Source organism: Calonectris borealis, chromosome W, assembly GCF_964195595.1.
Source record: "Calonectris borealis chromosome W, bCalBor7.hap1.2, whole genome shotgun sequence".
NCBI classification, from domain to species: domain Eukaryota; kingdom Metazoa; phylum Chordata; class Aves; order Procellariiformes; family Procellariidae; genus Calonectris; species Calonectris borealis.
Window position 1 is genome coordinate 158095 of NC_134351.1, and position 11729 is coordinate 169823.

Genomic DNA, 11729 nt, shown 5'->3' on the forward strand with positions numbered 1-11729 from the left:
TTAAAATTTCGTTTACGATAGAAAAATCAGTGAGATAAGAGATCTCCCATACGGTTTTACTTTTTTTTTGGGGGGGGGTGGGGTGGGGGCAGGCGGTGGGGAATATCAAATCCCCGGTGCTGCAATACATCAGGCTACCAAAAAGGACCGGCAGGTTTGCTAACGCTGTCGGCCGTACCCGAGCGTGCGGAGGAACGCGTCTTTACGATCTCTCGACCGTTACACCCGAGAACCAAAGATCAGCCGTACGTCGACTATCGGAAGACGTGCTGCGCTTGGGTCTGTGCAAGGAAATCGACCTACCCCTTTTTTTTTTTTTTTCCAGAGAGAGCGCGAAAAGTCTCCTTGCGGATGACTTCTACTGCCGAGCACGTCATCTCTGAAGATCCATTCTGATGGGAAGTTCGTAAAAGGCGACTCCTTTGAACGAGAAAGATTTCCATTCTGGAAAATCTCTTTCCAACCAAAGTCAAAATTACGCGCTGCAGGTTAGGAAAAAGGACGCGATAGAAGCAGTAACTCACCAAAACCACATCAGGACTCTCTGTCGCTAGTTACGAGGCTGCTACCGCTTCTCGGGAAAGCCTGGAAAGCGCACCGAAGCGACGCCGATTTGTCCCGTGTTGTCCACGCCGCTTCTTTGACCTTGATTGCTTTTAGCACAGATGCTAGCATCTCAGTAAGGTGTTCGAGTGCTCCTGTAAGGCATTTTAAACACCGACTGACTGAAAAAGCATACAGCTTTTATCGTGAAAACAAAGCCTGTTTCTCCCGAACATCCCAGCTCTTACAAACGGTTCCTTTCCTCTTCTAGTCCAACATTATTTTCACAGCACCCTTTCCTAGCAAGCGCACAGAAACAGAAGAGCGTGCTTGCAGGAAGAGAAAACAGACGGAGGGAAGCAAGCTTTGCAGAGGCGTACCACGCTCCAGAACAGACCTCCTTTATTTTTAGTATTTGCGTTAAAATATTTCACGTTAAAAAATCATATAGAAGGAGAGCTGCCACGTTCCTCGTGTTAACTGTAAAGTCCGTGCTACGAGCACCTTAGGAAAAACGCAGACACATGTCACAGGCCTACCTCGTACTTGCAGACCACTAGGGATCCTTTCCACCTGTCTCGTACTTTCACGGCAGTTGACGTTCTGCTGAGAGGAAAGGGAAAAAAAAACAAACAACGTTTAGCACAAAGCTTCCTTTGCCGCGAAGAGAACAACTGAGTGGAGGAGAAAGTATTTGGCATCGTCTTTGGTGCGGTTGTTGAGACAGGCCACTAGAGCTTCTGCACGTTTCAGACAACCGTGCCTTTTTTTTGGCTCATTGGCAGCTTTAGTTTCGCGAGAACTCACTTGCCTAGAAAGAGGAGTGACAGAGAAGGAAAAGAGAGGTCAGGCAGCAAGAGAGCTCTGCAGGCTGCCACCAGTCAACGTCGCACTCTTAAGGAAAAACAAACAAACAAACAACCAACCAAACAAACAAAAAAAAAACAAACAAAAAAAACCCCAAAACACACAAACACAAAAAAACCCCGCAAAACCCAACAACAAAACAAAACTTTGACGTTGTACCTTTCTTTTCTTTTGGAGCTCGTCCCTGTCTCAGCTGATCGTCTCGTCAGAGCACGAAGTGCAGATGATCCGTATCCCGATGACATCTGCACGCGATGAACACGTGTTCAGAAATAGTCCAGATCTGTAAGACTGGTGTCATTTGTGTGGTTCCAAGCATCCTAACTCCATTTTACTGACCAATGCATTTGTGAGGAAACTAAGTAGCTTTTAAACGTAGCCTCTCCTTGGGGAGAAAAATGCGTTAGGGAGTGAAAAAAAGGATGATTCAGAGCTCCCAACCATGACGGAGCAGCGGGAAAACTAATGAAAGCGAAGACCAACAGCAGCAACGCGAAGCGGCATTTGGCTTTAATTCCGATCACGTACTTAAGCGGCTCGCCAAGTCTATGCCTCGATCCCATGAATGACTAGCCCTTTTTTGGAAGGACCAACTTTTTTCCTTCAAAGTCCTAGATTGAAGACTCCACTGAACAGAATGGGGATGGAGCCACAGGACAACATGCCATCAACACTCTAATGAAAAAAAAAATCAAGTAAAAATCCAGTTGAAGTATCAGTTTCCATCGTGTCTCGTTCATTACGTTTCTAGTAGTACCTGGGTGCTCCAAAATTCACTCTCCTGACACCACGTAGTACTACAAATTACAATTACGCGTGTAAAAATAAAAGGCTATTTCCAACCTGCCCGTAAAATCAGTACGAACAAACAGAAGAGAAACACTTGACCCTAAAGAAGGTCACAGGCAGCTCTTAATTTATCGTAGGCGAAAGCTCATTCTTTTCCCTGAAAGGAAAACGCTCGTAACTACCCAGGGACCGATTCGGGAACGAGGCACGCGCGCTCTGTTAACGGCAACCGTTCATCAGCTTTTCTGCACCGGCACAAATTTGCCTTTTCCCTGGGTTTGACGCGGAGCACCTGCAGCGTCCTTGAACGCGCCAATGTTTCTCCCCGCTCCCCCGGCCCCGCACGTGCCGTTACCTGAGCAGCAAGCGGCGTCAACCGCGCAGGATTTTCTTCACGTGACGCAGAAGGTGACGCTGGGAAAAGAGGAGGCACAAAATGAACCTGTTTGTCACACCCAGCCAACGGTGAAAACCCAGGGAAGGATTCTGCCGTGCGGGGCCGGGCTGTGCACCCCCGGAGCTCCAGCCGGCCGGTTTCGCTCCCCTTTGCCGGGTACCGGGGAGACACCGCCGCCTCGTGCTGCCGCCTGCCCCCCGGGGAGAGCCGGGGGACCCCCACCTCACTTCAGCCCTCGGGAACGGGGCTGAAAGGTCCGATCCCGGTGCCGGGGGAGCAGAGGCGAGCTGGCTGGGACCAGCTTTTGCTCCTGGAACAGCCCTGGGGTGGACCTGTCCCTCCCTTTCAAACGCTCCAGCAGTTTCGGGGGCAGAAGGCCGTTTCTAAGCCCTCTCTCCAGCAGCTCCTCCCTCGACTCGGCCCGCGAAGCCCCCAGTCTGCCTGCAGGGAGGGCTGGGGGGTCCCCGGCCCCACGGGGCGACAGTGGGGACTCGCAGGGAGGATCTGTTTGCACAAAGCGCCCCCCCCCTCCCGCCCGCCGGCCCCCCGCCCCGGCCCGGCCCACTGCGCGGCCCCCCTAGGGCACGCAGCGCCCCCCCCCCAACTCCCCACTCCCCAGATGCTCACAGGCCCTCCCCCGCCTGGAGCCCCCCCAGCCCCTGTCCCCGGAGCCTGCAGAACCGCCCCCCCCCGCCACAGCCCGGCTCCCCGGGCCCGCGGCTCCTCACACTCACGCTGCGCCGCCGCCTCGGTGCAGAGCCCGCCGCGCGCCCCGTTGAAATACCGTCCGCAACCAATCAGCGCGCGGCTCCACCGGCCCGCCCGCGCGAGGCACGCCGGGAGTTGTAGTCGGCGCCCCGGGACCGCGCATGCGCACGGCGCCCCGTCCGCAACCAATCAGCGCGCGGCTCCACCGGACCGCCCGCGCGAGGCACGCCAGGAGTTGTAGTCGGCGCCCCGGGACCTCGCATGCGCACGGCGCCCCGTTGAAATACCGTCCGCAACCAATGAGCGCGCGGCTCCACCGGACCGCCCGCGCGAGGCACGCCAGGAGTTGTAGTCGGCGCCCCGGGACCGCGCATGCGCACGGCGCCCCGTTGAAATACCGTCCGCAACCAATCAGCGCGCGGCTCCACCGGCCCGCCCGCGCGAGGCACGCCGGGAGTTGTAGTCGGCGCCCCGGGACCGCGCATGCGCACGGCGCCCCGTTGAAATACCGTCCGCAACCAATGAACGCGCGGCTCCACCGGCCGGCCCGCCCGCGCGAGGCACGCCGGGAGTTGTAGTCGGCGCCCTAGGACCGCGCATGCGCACGGCGCCCCGGGACCGCGCATGCGCACGGCGCCCCGTTGAAATACCGTCCGCAACCAATGAGCGCGCGGCTTCACCGGCCCGCCCGCGCGAGGCACGCCGGGAGTTGTAGTCGGCGCCCCGGGACCGCGCATGCGCACAGCGCCCCGGCACCGCGCATGCGCACGGCTCGCAGCCCCTCCCCAGCGTTTGCAAGCACTTCCCAGCCCCAGGACCCCCGGAGCTCACAGCACCCGACCACACCATTTTCCAGCCCCCTGGGAGCCCCACTCTCAAGTCCCGCCAGGACCCACAGCCCCACTCCCCAGCTCTTGGGGGACCTTGATCTCGATGGTCCGGGAGTCCTCCAGGTGTACTCTCTGGTCTGGACGTCCGTCTCTATGGTCCGGGAGTCCTCCAGGTGTACTCTCTAGGCCGGACTTTGCTCTCTATGGTCCGGCAGTCCTCCAGGGGTACTCTCTAGGCCCGACTTTGCTCTCTATGGTCCGGCAGTCCTCCGGGATACTCTCTAGGCCGGACTTTGCTCTCTATGGTCCGGCAGTCCTCCAGGGGGTACTCTCTAGGCCGGACTTTGCTCTCTATGGTCCGGCAGTCCTCCAGGGGGTACTCTCTAGGCCGGACTTTGCTCTCTATGGTCCGGCAGTCCTCCAGGGGTACTCTCTAGGCCGGACTTTGCTCTCTATGGTCCGGCAGTCCTCCAGGGGTACTCTCTAGGCCGGACTTTGCTCTCTATGGTCCGGCAGTCCTCCAGGGGTACTCTCTAGGCCCGACTTTGCTCTCTATGGTCCGGCAGTCCTCCAGGGGTACTCTCTAGGCCGGACTTTGCTCTCTATGGTCCGGCAGTCCTCCAGGGTGTACTCTCTAGGCCGGACTTTGCTCTCTATGGTCCGGCAGTCCTCCAGGGGGTACTCTCTAGGCCGGACTTTGCTCTCTATGGTCCGGCAGTCCTCCAGGGGTACTCTCTAGGCCGGACTTTGCTCTCTATGGTCCGCAAGTTCCCCACGTGCACTCTCCGCTCCGGACGACCGCCTCGATGGTCCAGAAGTCCTCCAGCTGTACTCTCTAGGCCGGACATTTTCCTCTATGGTGCGGAAGTCCCCCGGGTACATTCTATGCATCTGGACCTCCGTCTCTATGGTCCGGAAGTCCTCCAGGTGTACTCTCTGGTCCGGGAGTCCGCCATCTCTATGGTCCGGGAGTCCTCCAGCTATACTCTCTGGTCTGGTCTCTATGGTCCGGAAGTCCTCCAGCCCCTCTCCCCGACCCCCTAGGGCTCGCAGCCCCCCCCAGCCCCACTCCCCGGCCCCCCCGGGATGCACAGCCCCACTCCTCGGCCCCCTCGGGGGTCCGCAGCCCCCCCACTCCCCCTCCCCAGATGCTCACAGGGGGAAAGGAACGGCTCGGCCTCAAGCTCTGCGGGCTGCCTGTGGCCCCTGCAGAGCCCACGATCCTCGGCAGCCCACACGCGGGGCGAAGCTCGCAGCCCGAGGAGGAGTCACAGGGAGCCGCCGCTCCTGCCACAACCCTCCTTCCCAGCCTGCTGCTGGAGCACAAGGCACTTGAAAGCAGCAGGAAAGAACAAGGAGGGCCTCGCAAGATGGCAGGAATAACGCGGGGAGCCTAAAGCGTTTAGCCAGGCAGGGCTTGCCACTCACCTTGTGCCGTGGTCGAATCCCAGCCCGCAACTCAGCACCACACAACCGCTCCCTCGCTGCCCCCTCAGCGGGAGGGGGGAGAGAATTGGAAGGGCAAAAGTGAAAACACTCCACTCGTAAGGAAAAGGGGGGAAAAAAAAAAACCCCAAACAACAGAGAGAAAAACCCCAGACAGACAAGCGGTACAAACGAAAACAACGGCTCGCCGCCAACCGCCCGATGCCCGCCCAGCCAGCCGCAGCCCAGCAGCGGCCCCCCCGCCAACCTCCCCCCCGAGTTTTATTTCCTGACGTCACAGGGTCTGGAACATCCCCTGGGTCCGCCGGGGTCAGCTCTCCCAGCGGTGCCCCCTCCCAGGCCCTCGCGCACCCCCAGCCCGCTCGCCGGCAGGGCGGGGCGAGGAGCAGCACAGCCCCCGGCGCCGTGCAAGCGCTGCGCAGCGGGAACTCACGCAGCCCCGCGTCACCGACGCCGTTCTCAGCACAAACCCAAAACGCAGGAGGAGGGAGAGCGGGGTGGGAGTGGGGGGCGGGGGAGCGGGAGGGGGGTGCCAGAGTTTGGGCGGGGGGCAACGGGCAGGTTGGCGGGGCAGGCAGCACCCCAGGGGTCCGGGCCCCTCAAATGGCTGGTGTTTCACCCCAAAGCTTCCCCAAATCGGGGGTTTTTTTGCTTTTGTATAATATCAAAGCTGGGGTTTTTTCCTTTTCCAAAATATTCCACTGGGAGGTTTTTCAACGCTTTTTCACAACAAAACTTGGTGATTTTTGCTTTTTCGTTTTGTGCATGAAAATGGGGGTTTTTTTGCTTTCCGGCTGCCCAAATCCTGGTGGATTTGGCTTTCCCGGGAGCTCCAAGTTGGGTATTTTTCCCCCAAAAATGCGGGTTTTCTTTTTCCCAACCCCTTGCAGGCCCCGAATTAGGGGTTTTGTGGTGTTTTTAGGCCACGGCGGCAGGTCCCGCTCTGTGTGCACGGCCCTGCAGGGGAAAGTCCCTGTTGGGGGGACCGGCCCCCAATCAGGATGGGAAAAGACGGAAAAAGAGAACAGGGAAGAGGCAGCTTTTGAAAGCGCTTTTGGATCTTCAACAGAGAGGTGGTTCGGGGGGGTGGGGGGGGTGAAGAGTTTTTAAATCCTTTCTATAAACAGGGTTTCTTTGCATTTTAAAAACCTTATCTATCATAGACGTTTACGCTTAACGTATTTACACATACCTCTCTCTCTATATATTTAGTGAATATATTTATGTTTCACTTATACCCCCCGATTTCCCACTCATTATATATAATACCTGCTCAGACTAGATATCTGTCGACTTACATATTTTGACACTTCAATGTCTTTATAGACTTCTCTATTTACACTTACGTATATTTACACTTATCTCTTTATAGACTTAGATTTTAGACTTAGATATCTATTTGCACTTATAGATCATCTCTTAGATTACATATAACGCCTATTTAGGCTCTCTATGTAACACGTAGTAAGTGTAGACAGCGGTATCTATTCAGACTTTTTTCTATTTTCAATTCCTTCATACATAAAATATATCATCCCTTCTGCGTTTGGAAGTGCTTTCTTTTTTAATTTATATAGACGGGAGTTCTTTTTGTATTTTAAAACCCTATATACGTCTTCCGGATTTTTTTATGCTCTAAAATCCTTTAGATAATAGGGCAGATATAGGTTCCTATTTTGAAATCCTTGTATACATATAAAGGAATATTATTTTTCAATATATAGAACAAGGAGAGATTTTTCTCTATTTCGAGGCCTCACAGACAGATTTAGAGTTTTTAAAAATTTTTGAACCCCCCCAGGAATTATCAGGCACTTTTGGGCTGTGACCCCCTTTGTGGGGGGGGGGGACCCCCCATGACCCCCCATTCCCCACTCACCTGCTCCTCCACGGCATCATCAGCCCGCCGGTGATGTTGGGGTGCCCCAAATGACATCATCACCCCTCCAGGCCCCCAACCCCCCCTTTTTATTCAGCCCCCAAAAAGGCACAACAGGAGGGAAATGGCCCCAACCGGCAGCTCGTTACTTTAATAATGCCGTTGGCGTATGTACGCACGCACCCCCGCCAAAAAGGGGTGCTCTGCTAGAAAGATAAAGGAGGGGCGGCCCCCCCAAACGCTTGCAGCCCCCCCTCAGCCCCCGTCCCGCAGGCTGGCAGCCGGCCCCTTACCCTCAGCACGCCCAACGACCGGCAGGCAAACCCGGGCCGGGGGTCTCTCCTGAGCACCACGGGACGCTTACAGCACGGCATCTGAAAAACAAAAATCCCAACGGATCTATTTCAGCACGTTAAAAAAAACAGCACCGAAGGCAGCAGAGGAATTCGGTCAGGACAAGGGAGAGGGTAGCAGTCGAGCTAAAGGAGGGTGCCAGGCAAACGGGTCAGCTCGAAATACAACGCGGCCTTTAAAAGCTCGAGCGATTCGAACGCTTAAAATCCGCGTGAGGACTAATTGACGCGATTCTGAACGCGTCCTTCGCAGAGAAGTAAACGCTCTCGCTGGTGTCGGAAAACGCCTCGTCCCTTCCTTACAGCACCGCTGCCGGGAGATAACCCCGTGAGGCTGCAGGACGAGGGCGCGCCGTAATCGGCATCTACGCTCACGGATCCGCCGCCACAGCTCCAGCCCTGGCGCTGCTGCTGCTGCTGCTGCTGCGCATCTCGCTCGCTTGGCCGATAAAGCTGAAAGCGAAGCGTAAAACTTTGAAGAGTAAAATGAAAAAGAAAGAACAAATCTCAGCAATTCATTTTATGCTAAAAAGGCGTGCGTACGCTTACAGACGTACGACGAGAAGGCTTATACTATAAAAATATTTGATTTTCCTTTTGCGTTAATTGAAATTGCGTAGCTGTGAATTCATACCGTTAAATTATCTACCTCCAAACTACACAGCTATCGTTTGACTAGGGGTTTTGCGTGCGTCACATGACTAGGAGGGACGCCTGGCCAGCTGCGCCGAGACCGATGCTACCCAACTGCCGGGGAAACGCGCCACTGAAAGCGAGGCAGAAATAAAGGACTTCAGAGCGCTCTGCCAAAAGATCGGGAAAAAAACCCGATCAGTTGCCTCTCTTTTTAAACGTTTAGAGCAACTACCTAACTGCTTAAGCACACCTAATAAATTATACGCTACAGCTCTTTGGCAGTTGCAGTTTAAACAACGCAAGTCAGTTTGGAAGTTATACAATTTTCACTTTCTTTTTAAAATTTCGTTTACGATAGAAAAATCAGTGAGATAAGAGATCTCCCATACGGTTTTACTTTTTTTTTGGGGGGGGGTGGGGTGGGGGCAGGCGGTGGGGAATATCAAATCCCCGGTGCTGCAATACATCAGGCTACCAAAAAGGACCGGCAGGTTTGCTAACGCTGTCGGCCGTACCCGAGCGTGCGGAGGAACGCGTCTTTACGATCTCTCGACCGTTACACCCGAGAACCAAAGATCAGCCGTACGTCGACTATCGGAAGACGTGCTGCGCTTGGGTCTGTGCAAGGAAATCGACCTACCCCTTTTTTTTTTTTTTTCCAGAGAGAGCGCGAAAAGTCTCCTTGCGGATGACTTCTACTGCCGAGCACGTCATCTCTGAAGATCCATTCTGATGGGAAGTTCGTAAAAGGCGACTCCTTTGAACGAGAAAGATTTCCATTCTGGAAAATCTCTTTCCAACCAAAGTCAAAATTACGCGCTGCAGGTTAGGAAAAAGGACGCGATAGAAGCAGTAACTCACCAAAACCACATCAGGACTCTCTGTCGCTAGTTACGAGGCTGCTACCGCTTCTCGGGAAAGCCTGGAAAGCGCACCGAAGCGACGCCGATTTGTCCCGTGTTGTCCACGCCGCTTCTTTGACCTTGATTGCTTTTAGCACAGATGCTAGCATCTCAGTAAGGTGTTCGAGTGCTCCTGTAAGGCATTTTAAACACCGACTGACTGAAAAAGCATACAGCTTTTATCGTGAAAACAAAGCCTGTTTCTCCCGAACATCCCAGCTCTTACAAACGGTTCCTTTCCTCTTCTAGTCCAACATTATTTTCACAGCACCCTTTCCTAGCAAGCGCACAGAAACAGAAGAGCGTGCTTGCAGGAAGAGAAAACAGACGGAGGGAAGCAAGCTTTGCAGAGGCGTACCACGCTCCAGAACAGACCTCCTTTATTTTTAGTATTTGCGTTAAAATATTTCACGTTAAAAAATCATATAGAAGGAGAGCTGCCACGTTCCTCGTGTTAACTGTAAAGTCCGTGCTACGAGCACCTTAGGAAAAACGCAGACACATGTCACAGGCCTACCTCGTACTTGCAGACCACTAGGGATCCTTTCCACCTGTCTCGTACTTTCACGGCAGTTGACGTTCTGCTGAGAGGAAAGGGAAAAAAAAACAAACAACGTTTAGCACAAAGCTTCCTTTGCCGCGAAGAGAACAACTGAGTGGAGGAGAAAGTATTTGGCATCGTCTTTGGTGCGGTTGTTGAGACAGGCCACTAGAGCTTCTGCACGTTTCAGACAACCGTGCCTTTTTTTTGGCTCATTGGCAGCTTTAGTTTCGCGAGAACTCACTTGCCTAGAAAGAGGAGTGACAGAGAAGGAAAAGAGAGGTCAGGCAGCAAGAGAGCTCTGCAGGCTGCCACCAGTCAACGTCGCACTCTTAAGGAAAAACAAACAAACAAACAACCAACCAACCAAACAAACAAAAAACAAACAAAAAAAACCCCAAAACACACAAACACAAAAAAACCCCGCAAAACCCAACAACAAAACAAAACTTTGACGTTGTACCTTTCTTTTCTTTTGGAGCTCGTCCCTGTCTCAGCTGATCGTCTCGTCAGAGCACGAAGTGCAGATGATCCGTATCCCGATGACATCTGCACGCGATGAACACGTGTTCAGAAATAGTCCAGATCTGTAAGACTGGTGTCATTTGTGTGGTTCCAAGCATCCTAACTCCATTTTACTGACCAATGCATTTGTGAGGAAACTAAGTAGCTTTTAAACGTAGCCTCTCCTTGGGGAGAAAAATGCGTTAGGGAGTGAAAAAAAGGATGATTCAGAGCTCCCAACCATGACGGAGCAGCGGGAAAACTAATGAAAGCGAAGACCAACAGCAGCAACGCGAAGCGGCATTTGGCTTTAATTCCGATCACGTACTTAAGCGGCTCGCCAAGTCTATGCCTCGATCCCATGAATGACTAGCCCTTTTTTGGAAGGACCAACTTTTTTCCTTCAAAGTCCTAGATTGAAGACTCCACTGAACAGAATGGGGATGGAGCCACAGGACAACATGCCATCAACACTCTAATGAAAAAAAAAATCAAGTAAAAATCCAGTTGAAGTATCAGTTTCCATCGTGTCTCGTTCATTACGTTTCTAGTAGTACCTGGGTGCTCCAAAATTCACTCTCCTGACACCACGTAGTACTACAAATTACAATTACGCGTGTAAAAATAAAAGGCTATTTCCAACCTGCCCGTAAAATCAGTACGAACAAACAGAAGAGAAACACTTGACCCTAAAGAAGGTCACAGGCAGCTCTTAATTTATCGTAGGCGAAAGCTCATTCTTTTCCCTGAAAGGAAAACGCTCGTAACTACCCAGGGACCGATTCGGGAACGAGGCACGCGCGCTCTGTTAACGGCAACCGTTCATCAGCTTTTCTGCACCGGCACAAATTTGCCTTTTCCCTGGGTTTGACGCGGAGCACCTGCAGCGTCCTTGAACGCGCCAATGTTTCTCCCCGCTCCCCCGGCCCCGCACGTGCCGTTACCTGAGCAGCAAGCGGCGTCAACCGCGCAGGATTTTCTTCACGTGACGCAGAAGGTGACGCTGGGAAAAGAGGAGGCACAAAATGAACCTGTTTGTCACACCCAGCCAACGGTGAAAACCCAGGGAAGGATTCTGCCGTGCGGGGCCGGGCTGTGCACCCCCGGAGCTCCAGCCGGCCGGTTTCGCTCCCCTTTGCCGGGTACCGGGGAGACACCGCCGCCTCGTGCTGCCGCCTGCCCCCCGGGGAGAGCCGGGGGACCCCCACCTCACTTCAGCCCTCGGGAACGGGGCTGAAAGGTCCGATCCCGGTGCCGGGGGAGCAGAGGCGAGCTGGCTGGGACCAGCTTTTGCTCCTGGAACAGCCCTGGGGTGGACCTGTCCCTCCCTTTCA

The 11729-nt window shown here is 54.1% G+C and overlaps 2 long non-coding RNA genes across 2 annotated transcripts; both read right to left on the minus strand.

Annotated features, from left to right (window-relative positions):
- Nucleotides 1-69: 69 nt before the first annotated feature.
- Nucleotides 70-2944, minus strand: LOC142074756 (uncharacterized). The gene is made up of 4 exons (XR_012670695.1): nt 1570-2944; nt 1083-1146; nt 525-698; nt 70-420 (listed from the first exon to the last, which is right to left on the minus strand). It is a non-coding gene; the product is annotated as an uncharacterized LOC142074756 (long non-coding RNA).
- Nucleotides 2945-8854: 5910 nt separating this feature from the next.
- Nucleotides 8855-11729, minus strand: LOC142074768 (uncharacterized). The gene is made up of 4 exons (XR_012670702.1): nt 10355-11729; nt 9868-9931; nt 9310-9483; nt 8855-9205 (listed from the first exon to the last, which is right to left on the minus strand). It is a non-coding gene; the product is annotated as an uncharacterized LOC142074768 (long non-coding RNA).